Genomic DNA, 16,093 nt, shown 5'->3' on the forward strand with positions numbered 1-16,093 from the left:
TATGAATCTTTTAAAGAGTATGGTACTACTAATAGAATCTCATGTCATTCATATGTATCTATTTCCCTAAAGCCCTAAGGACCAAATATGAAAAATGCTATTCACTGATAGAATTACTACCTGACAACCAAAATGATATCCAGCTGATCTCTACTGGCATATTTAATCCAATTGGATCAACTAGATGACTTGGGTTTTTTTGAGTTGCTTTAGTTGTGTCTGATTCTTCATGATCTCATTTGGGGTTTTCTTGGCAAAGATACTAAAATGGTTTGTCATGGCCTTCTCCAGCTCATTTTACAGATAAGGAACTGAAGCAGACAAGGTTAAGTGACTTGCCTAGGGCCACACAGTAAGTATCTGAAGTTGGATTTGAACTTATATAGATGAGTTTTCCTGATTCCAAACCAGTGCTTTATCCACTTTACTACCTAGTTGCCCTGGTAGCAGTACCATGGGTGCTGACATTGGAGATAAAACGATCTAAGTTCAAATCCTGTTTCAGATATTTAATAGTCATTGTCTGGAAAGGTCACTTGAGTTTTTAGCCTCAGTTTTCTAATTTATAAAATGGAGATAGTAACATCTAACTCACAGAGCAATTATGAATATTAAATGAAATAACATGTACAGGGCTATGCATACCTTAATGTATTATATAAATTTTATTATAATTAATAGCCTCATCATATTGCAAGATATGTCCTTTCCTATCCTTCTTTCCTTGTTTCATCATATAGTAATGGGATTAGAGATAAAAGGAAACTTAGAGAACATCTGAATCAGCCCAGAGAGAAAGGAAATGACTTGCCCAAGGATTCAAACCAGGGTTTTTCCTAGTTCAGTTACATGTTTAATTCATTTCAATTCAGTTAAAAAGCTACTTACTGAATACCTTTAGTTGTACCATTGTGAGGAATAGGAAATGAGGAGAAGGCAGTGCCCAGAGGAAATGATGGAAGGATTAAGCATAATAATGCAAGAGCTAGGAATAGACTGGGTGGTTTAAATTACATGTGCTTATAGGAAATCAGAAAAGGGAGAGATTTATTTTGATTATATTAGGTTGGTGAGCTCAGAATGGAAGAAATGGAGAGTAATGGAAGACCATACTTTGATGAGCTGAGTCATATTTCCCTTTGGAATTGACTGGAGAGCTAGGCAGGATTTCCTTCAAAAACTGTAAGGATAAAGGCATTACTGGGATGCCTTCCCATTGCTTTTTTTTCCCTTTTTAAAAAAAATTATTTTCATCCATTTGTATATGTATATTTCCAAGTTACAAAGTCTCCCTTCACTGTCCCTTCCACCCCCACCCCCCAGTTGGGAATGGTCAGGTTAGCATTTTACATGCATATTTTCTTGAACATATTTACAAATTAGTAGTTTTGGGAATGAGAAATTAGGATTAAGAGAAAGATACATAAGAGATAAATTGTATAAAGTGTTCATCAGATTCAGTAGGGGTGTTTTGTTTTCCCTGTGTATTTTGTTTTGTTTTGTTTTTTATTTTTTTCAATTACCTTTTGTGTTTCCTTTGTAAAAGTATTGAATTCTCTGGTCAACTTTTTACAATTTTCCTTCATGGCTTCCATTTCTTTTTTTCCAGTTTTCTTCTTCTTCCTCTCTTCTTTGGTTTTTAAATTCTTTTTAAGCCCTTCATGAGCTTTTGTATTTGACTGTTTTTTATAGACTGTTTTGATTTATAGACTGTTTTGATACTTCTCCTGTGAGTGATGTTTTGCAGCTTTCTTCTTCAGATATAGCATTGCTGTCATCTATCTGTGAAGTATTTTTCTATAGTGATCTCTCTTTTAGCTTTTTTGCTCATCTTTGTTGTTGTAGTTCTGCTCCTGGGGTATATGGAGTATAGATCCAAGCTATTATTTTGCTGGGGCTGGGGTCTGATCCCTGGCTTGTTGTTGGCCAAGATTTTGCAGGGCCCCCCTCCAACTTTATGACCAAGTTCTGACTTGACAGAGGATTGTTCCCAACCCAGTCCTGTCTTCTACCCCAATGTTTCTGGGTTCAGATTTTGTTTGGGGTTGAGATCCTCCCTGTTGGCTTGCTATCCAGCTGCTGGGACCTCTGTTACTGCTAAGCTATCGGGACCTGGATTGCACCATGGCTAAAAGCCTCTTGCTGGTTTTCCCCACTCTCCCACTTCCTGAACTTTTCTTCCCCTTTTCCCCAAAGAGACAGACTTTCACTGAACATCCTCCATAATGTCTGGAGTTGGAAACTCCTTTGAATCTTCTCTCTTTTTCTTGGTGGGATCTGTAGTGTGAGTGTTAGAGTATCTTTGGTGGGGAAAGGCTCCAGGAGCTTGTTAGCTTCACACCACTATTTTGACTCCACCCCAGAAGTCCCCATTGCTTTTCTATTGCCCCCAAAAGAAAAGTTGCAAAAAATATAAGCTGTAGGTCTTGGACAAAGTCTCTATCACTATGGAGGATAGTATGATTGAACAGAAGATGCCATTTTAGGAAGCACTGTAAGAGAAGGGCATGAGGCATATTGTGAACATCTGTCTCATAAGATCATACATCTAGAGTTTTTTTAATGTAATAGATTTTTAATATAAATATTTTATTTGTTTTTCTGTTTTATACAGTGGTAGTTTATACCAATCATTTTTTGCATGGTTTTGAATTTTATAATATTTCTCCTCTTCCTTCTCCCCTCCCTCTCCCCCAAAACATGAGTCTGATAGTCTTTACATTTGTTTCCATGATATGCATATATCACAAATGAATGTATTGAGAGACAAAAACATGTTCATAAGGAAGAAAGAAACTATTAGAGATAGCAAAATAGTGTAATACGTAAGGCAATTTTTTTTAAGAATTGATGGTAATAATTTTTGGACTTTGTTTATACTCCACAATTCATTCTCTAGATACGAATGCTATTCTCTAACATAGATCCCCTAAAATTGTCTCCACTTATTGCACTGATGGAGTGAACGAGTCCATCAAGTTTGATCATCACTCAATGTTGTTGTTAGTGTATACAAAGTTCTTCTGGTTCTGCTCATCTCAGTCAGCATCAATTCATGCAAGTCTTTTCAGGCTTCTCTGAAATACATCTCTTCTGATTTCTAATAAAACAATAGTTTTCCATCACATAAATATATAAGTAATGATTTAGAGCAATTTTCATATGACTATAGATAGCTTTGATTTACTTATATGAAAATTGCCTTTGCATTTCTTTTGAACATTTGTCAATTGGGGAATGGCTTGTTTTTTATAAATTTGACTCAGTTCTCTATATATTTTAGAAATGAGTCCTTTGTCACAAATACTAGTTGTAAAAATGTTTCCCAATTTACTACATTTCTTTTGATCTTGGTTGGAATGGTTTTAATTGTGCAAAAGCTTTTTAATTTAATGTATTCAAAATTATCCAATTAATATTTTTATAAAGTTCTCTGTCTCTTCCTTGGTCATAAACTGCTCCCCTTTCCACAGATCTGACAGGTAAACTGTTCCTCATTCTCCTAATTTACTTATAATTTGCTTTTATGTCTAAATCCTGCACCCATTTTGATCTTATCTTGGTATAGGGTTTGAGATGTTTGTCTAATTCCTATTCTCTGCCATACTATTTTTCAGTTTTCCTAGTAGTTTTTATCAAAGAATGAGTTCCTATCCCAGAGGTTGAAGTCCTTAGTTTTATCAAATAGCTGATTATTATAATCATTTTCTTTTGTCTCATTTGCTCCTAATCAAGTTTTGATGACTGATGCCTTATAATATAATTTTAGATCTGGTAAGGCTAAGCCTCCTTCTTTTGCATTTTTTTTCACTAAATCCCTTGGTATTGTTATAATTTTTCTTGCTCACTAAAGTAATTTTTTCAAAGTTTGATTGGTATGGCACTAAATAAGTAATTTAATTTAAGTATAATTGTCATTTTTATTATATTAGCTTGGCCTATACATGAGCAAGTGATATTTATCCAATTATTTAAATATGATTTTTATTTGTATGAAAAGTGTTTTATATTTATTTTCATAGAGCTACTGAGTCTGCCTTGGCAGGTAGACTCCCAAATATTTTATGTCATGTGCTGTTATTTTAAATGGGATTTCTAACTCTTGCTATTGTATCTTTTTGGTAATATATAGAAATACTGAGGATTTATACTTGTGACTCTGCTAAAGTTGCTAATTGTTTCCAATAGTTTTTTTAGATGATTTTTGGGGGTTCTCTAGGTATATACCAGTATATCATCTGCAAAGAGTGGGAGTTTTGTTTCTTCCCTCTCAATTATAATTCCTTTCATTTCTTTTTTTGCTTATTGCTGAAGCTAATATTTCTAGTATGATATTGAATGATAATGGTGATAATGGGCATCCTTGTTTCACCTTTGATCTTGTTGGGAATGCTTTTAGCTTATTCTCATTGCATATGATGCTTGCTCATGGTTTCAGATAGATCCTGCTTATCAATTTAAGGAACAAGTCTTTTATTTCTACTCTCTCTAGTGTTTTTAGTAGTAATGGGTGCTGTATTTTGTCAAAGGCATTTTCAGCATCTATTGAGATAATAATATGATTCTTTGGGGGGTTTGTTATTGATATATCAGTTATGGTGTCAGTTTTCCTAATATTGAACCAGTCCTTCATTCTTGGGATAAATCCTGCTTGGTCATGGTGTATTATCCTAGTGATATTTGGCTACAATTGCTTTGCTATGATTTTATTTAAGATTTTTGCATCTGTGCAAAAGCTTTTTAATTTAATGTAATCAAAATAGTGTAGTTTGTTTTTATTAATGTTCTACCTCTCTTCCTTTGTCACAAACTACTTGCCTTTCCATAGATTTGATGGGTAAACTATTCCTTGATCTCCAAGTTCACTTATAATATGGTTCTTTTATGTCTAAATCCTATACCCAGTTTGGTTTTATCTTGGTATAGGGTGTGAGATGTTGGTCTAATCCAAGTTTCTGCCATACTAACTTGCAATTTTTCCAACAGTTTTTTATCAAAAACTTTGGGTTTATCAAAAAGTGGATTACTATAATCATTTCCTGCTATCTCTTTTGAACCTAGTCTATTCCACTGATCCATCACTCTATTTCTTAGCCAATACCAGACAGCTTTGATGACTGTTGCTTTATAATATAATTTTAGATCTGGTACCTTCTTTTACATTTTTTTTCATTAACTCTGGAAATTCTTGACATTTTATTTCTCCATATGAATTTACTTTCAATTTTTTTCTAGCTCATTAAAGTAATTTTTTTGGTTTTAATTGAAAAGGCACTAAATAAGTAGTTTAGTTTAGCAGAATTGACATTTTTATTTTATTAGCTTGGCCTATCCATGAGCAGTTGATATTTGCCCAGTTATTTAAATCTGATTTTATTTGTGTGAGAAGTGTTTTATAGTTATTTTCATAGAGTTTCTGAGACTGCATTGGTAGGTAGACTCCCAAGTATTTTATATTGTCTGAAGTTACTTTGAATGGGATTTCTTTTTCTAGCTGTTACTGCTGTATCTTGCTAGTAATAGAAATGCTGAGGATTCATGGGGGTTTATTTTATATACTGTGACTTTGCTAAAGTTGCTAATTGTTTCTAGCAGTTTTAAGATGATTTTTTTAGGATTCTCTAGGTATACCATCATGTCTTCTGCAAAATGTGAGTTTTGCTTCTTCCTTCCCAATTCTAATTACTTCAATTTCTTTTTCTTCTCTATTTCTGAAGCTAACATTTCTAACACAATATTGAATAGTAGTGATGATAATGGGCATCCTTGTTTCACCCTGAACTTATAGGGAATGCCTCTAGCTTATCCCCTTTGCATATAATACTTTTTGATGGTTTCTGATAGATACTGCTAATCCTTCTAAGGAACAATCCCTTTATTCCTAAATTCTCTAGAGTTTTTAGTGGGAATGGGTGCTGTATTTTGTAAAAAGTTTTTTCAGCATCTGTTGAAATAATCATATGATTTCTGATAGGGTTGTTATTGATATAGTTAATGATACTAACAGTTTTCCCAATATTGAACCAATCCTACATTCCTGGGATAAATTCTGCTTGGTCATAGTATATTATCCTAATGATAATTTGCTGCTATTATTTTGCTAAGATTTTATTTAAGATTTTTGCATCCATATTAATTAGGGAAATTAGTCTATAATCTTCTTTCTCTCCTTTGACTCTTCTGGTTTAGGTATCAGCACCATACTGCAGTCATAGAAGGGATTAGGTAGAGTTCCATCTTCACCTATTATTCCAAATAGTTTCTATAAAATTGGAAGCAATTGTTCCTTGCATGTTTAATAGACTTCACCAATGAATCCATCTGACCCTGAAGTTTTTTTCTTATTGATGACTTGTTGAATTTCTTTTTCTGAGATAAGGTTATTTAGGTATTTAATTTCCTCTTCATTTAACCTGAGCAATTTATATTTTTGTAAACATTCATTTCACCTAGATTATCCAATTTATTGTCATACAGTTGGGCAAAATAGTTCCAAATTCTTACTTTAATTTCTACCTCATTGGTGGTGAGTTTACCTTTTTGATCTTTGATAACAGTAATTTGGTTTTCTTTTTAAAAAAAAATCAAATTAACTAAAGGTTTCTCTATTTTATTGCTTTTTTAAAAAATAGAATCAACTCTTGGTTTTATTTATTAATTCAATAGTTTTCTTTCTTTTGATTTTATTAATTTCTCTTTTAATTTTTAGAATTTCTAATTTGGTATTTAATTATGAGTTTTTAATTTGTTCTTTCTCTAACATTCTTAGTTGCAATCTGGATGCTACACAACTTGGTGCATACATATTTAGTATTGAAATTTTTCCATTGTCTATGGTACCTTTCAGGAGGATATAGTTTCCTTCTTTATCTCTTTTAATGAGATCTATTTTTGTAGCTGCTTTGTCTGAGATAAGGATTGCTACCCTTACCTTTTTCACTTCAGCTGAAGCATACTATATTCTACTCCAGCCTTTTACCTTTACTCTGTATGCCTCTCCCTGCTTCAAATGCATTTCTTGTAAACAGCATATTGTAGGATTCTGGTTTTTAATCCACTCTGCTATCCACTTTTTTTTTATGGGAGAGTTCATACCATCCACATTCAAAGTTATATTACTAACTCTTTATTATTTTCCATGCAATCTTCCCTTCATTTGTATTTTTCCCTTTCCCTATTCCCCAGTATTTGCTTGTGATATTTGCTTCTGAATATCACCTCCTTCTATGTGTTTGCCCCCTTCTATCCAACCTCCTTCCTTCTGTCAGTCCTTCCCCTCACCCCCTTTCCCCTGTTAATCCTTAAAAGGTAAGATAAATTTCTGAAGTCAACTGAGTAAGTGTGTGATAACCCTTCTTTGAGCCAAATCTGAAGTGAGTAAGATTCAGGAGGTTCTCACCTCCTTCTTCTTTCCCTCTATTGTAATAGGTCTTTTGAACCTCTTTACATGGTGTAATTTACTTCATTCAATCTCTTCCTTCCACCAGTCTCCTTACTGTTCCCCCTTTTTAAGGGGATATTATTTTTTAACTCATTCCATCCGAACACAGATAAGTCATGATTGTCCATTACTTCTGGCTAAATATATTCCCTCTAATAGAGTTACAGTTCTCAAGTGTTATGAGAATCTTTCTTCTAGGTGGGGATATAGCCAGTTTCATATTATTGAATAGCAGTTTTTTCTTTTCTCCTTTACCTTATCATGTGTCTCTTGACACATGTTTGTAGACCAAATTTTCTGTTTAACTCTGGTCTTTTCATGAGGAAAAGTTGAAAGTCTCCTATTTCATTAAATATCCATCTTTTCCCTTGATAGAGAAGGGTCAGTTTTGTTGGATACCAAATTCTTGGCTGCATTCCAAGCTCCCTTGCTCTCCAGAATTATCATATTTCAGACCCTTCAATCCCTTAATGCTGATGCAACCAGGCCCTGTGCTATCCTGACTGTAGCTCCTTGGTATTAAAATTGTTTCTTCTGGCTGCTTGCAGGATTTTCTCCTTGATCTGAGAGTTTTGGAGGTTGGCCACAATATTCCTTGGTGTTTTCATTTTCGGATCCCTTTCAGGAGGGGATTGAAGCATTCTTTCAATGATTATTTTGCCCTCTGATTCTATGCTGTCAGGACAGTTCTCCTTCACTATATCCTGAAGTATGGAGCCCAGGCTTTTTTCTCTTCAAGGTGATAAGGAAGCCTTATAATTTTTTTTTTTTTAGTTTTTTTCAGTTTTTTTTTTTGCAAGGCAATGGGGTTAAGTGACTTGCCCAAGACCACACAGCTAGGTAATTATTAAGTGTCTGAGAATGGATTTGAACTCAGGTACTCCTGACTCCAGGGCTAGTGCTCTATCTACTGTGCCACCTAGCCACCCCAGAAGTCCTATAATTTTTAAATTGTCTCTCCTGAATCTATTTTCCAGGTCTGTTGTTTGGTGTATGAGGTATTTTACATTTTCTTATATTTTTCTTTTTTTCTTTTTTGGCTTTGTTTAACAAATTCTTGGAGTTTCATGAAGTCATCAGTTTCCACAGATTCCAATCTATTTTTTTAGAGAAGTTTTCTTCATTTTTCTTTCATGTCTCCTTTTCCAATTGGTCAATTTTATTTTTGAAGGAGTTTTCCATTTCCCCAATTGTGTTTTTGAGAGAATTATTTTCTTTTTGCATTTGTCTAATTGTAATTTCAAAGGATTTGTTTTCTTGTTGTAAGATGTTAATTTTTTTCTTTCATTCCTTTTCCTAATTTTTCTATTTGGTAATTAAACTCATTTCTGATCTCTTCTAAGAAGACTTTCTGGGCTAGAGACCAATTCATATTCTCTTCTGTTCTATTCCTCTCTGAGTTAGGATCCTTGCCTTCAAGGTGTAACATTCAATGGACTCCTTTATGCTGGCCTTTCTTCATTTTGGGTCCTTTCTCTCTGACTTGTGCTGGGGAGGGGGGAGCTGATTCATAGACTTTCAGTGTTGAGATCCCTAGAGGCTTTGCCCATTTCAGGGGTTATTCAATGTATTGAGAAGCTTTCTCTGATTTGTCTGTGATTTGTGTCCCACTCCCTAAGCTTGGGCAAGGTGTAACCACTCCCATTCCCCCCCCCCCCCCCCCCCCGCTATTATTTGTCCTACAGGAATGAGGAGGGGAGACTCAGATGGAAACACAGGAGTTTGCAGCCTGGGTCTTCCAGATGTCTGGGCCACCATGCTGCAAATCTCCCACCTAACACGCACACACAGCAAATGCTTCCGGCACTGCTTTCAGTTCCCTGGCCTCACCTTGCCACCCCTGTGCTGGATCTCTGTTCTCTACCCTGGCTAGCCCATGCACTCCTGTGACAGACCTTGTTGGTAAATGTTTTTCTCTTTGGTTCTTCTCTGGGTTTTGTGGTTCCAAAATCTGTTAAGAGATTTGGTCCATGTTAGTTCTGAGGGAAAGTCAGGAATGCTTAAAACAGTCCCTGGCTTCTCTTTGCCATCTTGGCTGGAAGTCCCGTATATTTAGAATTTTGAAGGACCTTGGAAGCCATCTAACACTATGCTCTCATTTAATAGATAGGGAAACTGAGGTTTAGGAATATAAAGTAACTTTCCCAAGTTCCAATAGATAGATAGTTATTGAAGTGGGATGTGAACTTTGTTACTTTTATGACAATGGGGCAGCTGAAGAGTACTGGGTCTGAGGTCAGGAAGATTCATCTAAACCTCATCTCAGACATTATTAGCTGTGTGATCCTGAACAAGTAACTTAACTCTAACTCAATTTCTTCATCTATAAAATAAGCTAGAGAAGGAAATGACAAACCACTCCATTTTCTTTGCAAAAAACCCCAAACCCAAATGGAGTCACAAAGATTCATACATGTCAAAAATGACTGAATAACAACTTTTACTCCATAACCAATGCTCTTTTTGCTATATTTTGATGTCCTTGTTTCCACCTGTTACCTGATCTATTTGTATCTTGCTATTTTGAACATCAGAATTCATCTACCCCTCCTCTTGAATCAAAAATATATGTTTTTATGTTGTCTTTAATAGAAGACTCTTGTCTTATTGATCCCAGTTCTCTTACTGGCACCAAAATGTGCAGCTTCAGAAGAGAGAAAGAAGAAATCAATGTGCCTCCCAGGGTGTAGTGCTCTTTCAGAGTTTAGTGGATTATCTCATTTTTCATTGTGGAAGGGATGCCCTGCACCCCAACTTTAAACAACTGTGTGAGACAGCTGTGACATTCAACAAATAAATCAGTCTGGGCTCTTCCTTTAGGCCTAAGAGAATCTCACATTCAACTGTATCAAAGGCATCTCAAGCCAACAGGAGGTAGTAAGTCGATGCTGACAAGCCATCCTCCACATGTTCTGCTCAGCATTCTCACTAAGAAGCTTTGAGAGACAGCCTATTCTAAATAGTCTGCATTTTTCAGTCCTCCATCACTAAAACTTATGTATTAGCCAGTATCTGTCTAGAACTAAGTATGGTACAAAGTATGAGGCAAAGTTTATACAATTAAGCAGACTAATATTATTCGGGACCTACACTTGTGACAATTTGACAACAGTTCAAGGTAATATATATATAGATATATATATATAAAATCAAGTCTCAAAACATGTAGCCCTGGCCAAAAAAAAAATCTTGCCTTCATAGGCAACTGTAAGGAGACATCAATGCAAAATAGAGTAGTCAGAGACTCATTTCAGAATTAGCTGTCTGTATATAGTCAAACAGATTGTTCTTTATCCTTCCTTCTCAGAGAGGATAAATGACATTTAGGAGGATGATATCTTAGCTGATAAGTAAATTGGATTTAAGTGAGGTAGAATTGTGCAAAGTCATCAACCTCACTCCTCCAGAGTCATCAGAGTCCAGAGACAAGCTATAGATCAGAAAAGACTGAAGATGACCCTGGATGCAGTGGGAGACCTTAATCTTTTGAAGCTAGCCAAGGTCTTTCCCAAGTCTCAGTTTATCTAAGGCAATATGATTTCAGTAATTAAAGGCTAAACTAGGAGGAACAAAGAAAAAAATCAACCAATAATTAGAAAAAAAGAATTATGATATGAAAAGAATAATGTATAAAATTTAAAAATTCCAGTCTGACATAGTTAAATGAATTATTAAGTCTTAAAAAAAAAGTAGATAAACATAAAGATTATGTCTCTATTTTCCTCATTTCTTAGAGAAGTTTAACCATTGTAAAATAATTGCCACGTTGAGGAGGACAATAGAGACAAGAAACTACTTCATCCAGGAGACACTTAATCTTTTTACAAAATTGCATGGCAGAGGTGGCACAGTGGAAAAAGCACCAGCCCTGGAGTCAGGAGTACCTGAGTTCAAATCTGGCCTCAGATACTTAATAATTACCTAGCTGTGTGGCCTTGGGCAAGCCACTTAACCCCATTGCCTTGCAAAAGACCTAAAAAAAAAATTGCATGGCAGGCAAAAGCACAAACAGTTTAGAATCCAAGCTCATTTTCAAAGCACTACGAAAGAAGATCATGGGAGATTTTAGTCAGTATAGCAACCCCATATAAGGGTCAAAACAGCAGAATAGAAAACAAAGCCTACAGAGACCAATTAGACAGGTCAATCTGTGAACATTTATAGATAAAATTTAATGGAAGGTGACAAATAGATTTAAATGAAACATTTTCCCTAGTATTTATTTTGCTAATGATTTTGATCATCAGGGATAGTGGAACTGTCATCTTTGTCCGCTACTCTCTATGCTATAAAAAGAAAGGGAAATGATACCTTAAATATGAAATAGGGAAGAAGATCTATTTCTGACCAAGTACATTAAGAATAAATTCATACTACAGGACAAACAATTTTAAAGGCACTCGGGATGATTTTTAAACTTCCTCCAACTAAAGAGACATTCAAAAGGAACAGAAAGTATCGACTACAATATTAATTTATATTAATGCCTATTAACTTTTCAGAGCTGTGAGAAGCTCATGATAGCATGGGAAGATACCATTTGGGAGCATGAAAATGTTTGAGTTCATATAGTACCTTCTTGCCTCTCAAAATACCTTTGTGAAGTTAGAAGGGAGCAAACCAGGAAGAACCTAGGTGTTAATGATTGATTTGAATCACGAGAGCTTAAAGCCTTTCTATGACACACAATGAATATGAAGAAAAATCAGCACAAATATTCATATACATGTATTCTCACCTTTTCCCAGCTCTTGCAGAATGCTATTCTACAAGAAACAAAAAGAAGAGTAATTTTCCCTCCCTTCATCCTAATTTTAAATCACCTAAACTTTTGTCCACTGCCTGTTTTGGGAGATAAAATGAGTCTTTCCACTTAAGAATTTTTATGACCATGTATAAAGATATTTATAACAGTTCTTTTCTGGTAGCAAGGAACTGGAAATTGAGGGAATGCCCTTCAGTTGGGGAATGGCTGAACAAATAGTGATATGTGATTAAGATGAAGTGCTATTCTGTTATAAGAAATGATGAACAGGATGCTCTCAGCAAAATACTTGCATGAGCAGATACAACAGGAAATGTATTATGATCAGCTAAAAATGACTTACTTCTACTCAACAATGCTGTGACTTAAGAGAATTTTGAAGGTCTTTTGGATAAGGAATACTAATAGATAGAAATGTCTGAATACAAATTGAAGTATACTTTTTTACTTTATTTCTCTTGAGATTTTTTTTGGGGGAGGCTTATGTTTTCTTTTACAACATGACTATTGTGGCAATATTTTTCATGACTACATTTTTTTTTTAAATTTAAGTCAGTGGGACTAAAATTGCCCAGTGTCATACATCTAGGTAATGATTATGTGTCTGATGCCATATTTGAACTCAGATCCTCCTGACTTCAGGGCTGACTCTATCCACTGTACCACTTAGGGGCCCTCACGGTGCCACCTAGCTGTACTTGACTATTTTTAACCTATATCAAATAAATTGCTTTCTCAATAAGGGAAATTGAGGTGGGAGGAAGAAAGAATCACTGGAATTTGTTTTTGTATGTAACTGGGAAAAACTAAAATATAAAATGTGAAAAAAAAATATGACTATGAGCCAGTGAGACTGAACAGGGGCTACCTGGTAGGAGGAAGAACTAGAATCTCACAATTGTTTCCTTTCAGTTTTGAAATTCTATGATTCAGGATTTGTGCATGGAAATAATTCTAGGTTGGGATTCCATGGCTAATTAGAATAGACTGGTTCACCTTAACGAGTAATAAGTTTATTTGCTTGAGAACCATTTTGAAAATTTGGAATGAATTTTACATTTAGTTCCCCCTTCCATCTTTCTCTCTGTGTCTCTTATCTGTCTCTCTTCCACATTTGGTAGTTCCTTGGTAGCATTCTTCAATATGGTCCCTGTATAACATTCCAATGTTCTTTACTTTACTCTCCAGTGTATACTCTACAGCTCAGTGACACTGACCTTCTTGCTGTTCTTTGCACACAACCTTCAAAATACATGCCTTTTCACAAGCTTTTCCTCCATGCTTAGAATATGTTTCCTTCTTCTGCTTTCAGGCTTCCCAGGCTTCCCAGGCTTCCTCCATAATAAATTCAAATCCCATTTTCTGCAGAAGGTCTGTCCTCTTTCCTTCTCCCACAAATGTTTTCCTTCTAGACTATTTCGCATTTACTCTGTATACATTTTTGGTGTACATATTTTCTTTCTCATTTTTCCTTTATATTAGAATGTAGCCCACTTGAGAGTAAGACCATGTTTTTTGCTTCTTAGTTTATTTATTTTTTTGCATCATCAAGGTTTAACATGGTGCAGGGAACATAATATTTAGTAAAGTTTTATCGAGTGATTAAATGAGTTGCTTTCAGTCCCTTCTTCTGTTTTTTCCTCTTATTTTGTTCTTCCCCTAATGTTCAAAGACTTAATGAAATTGTATAATGCTTCATGTTCAATTCAGAACTTATCCTTTTCACTAGATCAACTCTTCTCAGTTCATCTCCCCTACATATTCACAGTCCTGTATTCTATTTTGAAATAAGATAAGATAATGTGATTAAAAATATTTAACTGTTATTGACTCCAGATAAGTCACATTTTATCCAAATCAATAACATTTCTCCTCCTCTTCCTCCTTCTCCCCTGCATTCCTTTTTTCCTTCCCCTTTTCTTTGTTTCTTTTTTGTTTTTCCTTCTTTTACTTCCTTCCTTCTTTCCTTCTTTCCTTCTTCCCTTCTTCCCTTCTTTCTTCTTTTTTCTCTTTTCCTTCCTCTCTTCCTTCCTCCCTCGCTTCCTTCCTTCCTCCTCTCCTTCCCTTCATCTCTCCTTCTCTCCCTCCCTCCCTCCCTCTCTTCCTTCCTTCCTTCCTCCAAAAAAATAAAGTGTGAAAACTCACATCACTTTAGTTGGATTGGTCTAGAAAACAATGAAGAGGAAGGGAAGTTTATGGGATTCTTTAGAATTTTATGATGGGTGCAACTAGGTGGCACAGTGTATAGAGCACCAGCCCTGGAGTCAGGAGTTCCTAAGTTCAAATCTGGTCTCAGACACTTAATAATGACCTAGCTGTGTGGCCTTGGACAAGCCACTTAACCTCATTTGACTTGCAAACAAAAAGAATCTTATGATGAAGTTTGGGACCTCTGAATACAGTCATTATGAAGAATATTAGATATTGGTCCTGGTTGTGGCTGTTGTGTTGAAACCCATACTATCTATCTATTCCTTAATCTCTCTGTTTCAGATTTCTCCCAAAGATAATGATTATGTTGTTTCTGGAGAGATAAACAGTGGGGCACCAATATTTAATCTTCTCCCCCTAATAAGAAATAATGAAACAGACCAAATGCACAAAGAATGCATTAGGAATGAGATTCTAGTAATGCAGCACTGCTTCAATTCCTTCGGCTCAGTACCCAACATGAGCCCACATTCTCCCTCACCCCCTGAAGTTGGGTCATCTCTCCAGGGCCCAGGCACCAAACCTAGATAGATATTGACAGAAAGGATACTTTGATCATCTTTGTCAGATAAGGAGAATGATGAGTTTCATGAATGAAAGATTTGCAGTGCATGAGTGTATATGAATACATATCCATACACACATGCAGATGCATGTGCATGTTGTAAAATTCCTTTCTGGAGCTTAGACTTTGGGCTTCTTACTTCCTTGTAATTATGAATGGGACAACCATGCAGGAGGAGAGATTTATGTGGGAACTGCTAGAACTTAAAAGATATCAAGTGGGTGGTTCATGAATGAAATGAAGGGTTTTTGTGTTCTGGTTGCTAATGAAATCAGAAAGAGAAATGGAACTGACCCAATGTGGGAAGAATAGGAAAATACTTAGATTAATTTTTTTCATAAAAATGAGAGAAGCTCCCTGGAATGTCAAAATACATTTTCATTTAGGTTAAACAAAAGGAAGAAATAATGTGATTTCAGTCCCATTTGCTTGCCAAAATCTTGAAGCTACATTCACCCTATCTATGATTTTTGTAGCAATTTTGCCACAAGGTTCTGAAAGTTTGCATCTCTATAAGATGGCAATATGAGAGGAGTGATTATGGAGCTATACGTATATACTATGGATGTACTCATAAATGAATATATTAGGGGATCATGGTGTAGTAGGGACAAGTTACAGCCTCAGAATCCAGAAGTTCTGAGTTCAGGTCCTGCCTCTGGCATTTAACAATAGTGAATATAAGCAAATCTCTTAATTTTTCCTTGGTCACAGTAAACTCTCTAAGTTTCTTGATTACTTAGAAGCATATCTACATTAGTGTAAGACATTTGTGTTTTAATTATTTTTTTTGTTTTTTGCAAGGCAATGGGGTTAAGTGACTTGCTCAAGGTCATATAGCTAGGTAATTTTTATGTCTGAGGTCGGATTTGAATTTAGGTCCTCCTGACTCTAGGGCCAGTACTCTATCCACTGTGCCACCTAGCTGTAAAATGTCCCATAAGGCATTTATGCATCAGAATTCCTGGTTTGTCTAGGATCATACAGCTATTATGTATCAGAAGTAGGACCTTAATCAGGGTCTTCTTGGCTTCAAGAGTAACCTGACAACCACTATGGCACGCTGACTCTCCTATGAGTATTGTGAAAGCAATAATAATTTCTCATAACT

Source organism: Macrotis lagotis, chromosome 1, assembly GCF_037893015.1.
Source record: "Macrotis lagotis isolate mMagLag1 chromosome 1, bilby.v1.9.chrom.fasta, whole genome shotgun sequence".
NCBI lineage: Eukaryota > Metazoa > Chordata > Mammalia > Peramelemorphia > Peramelidae > Macrotis > Macrotis lagotis.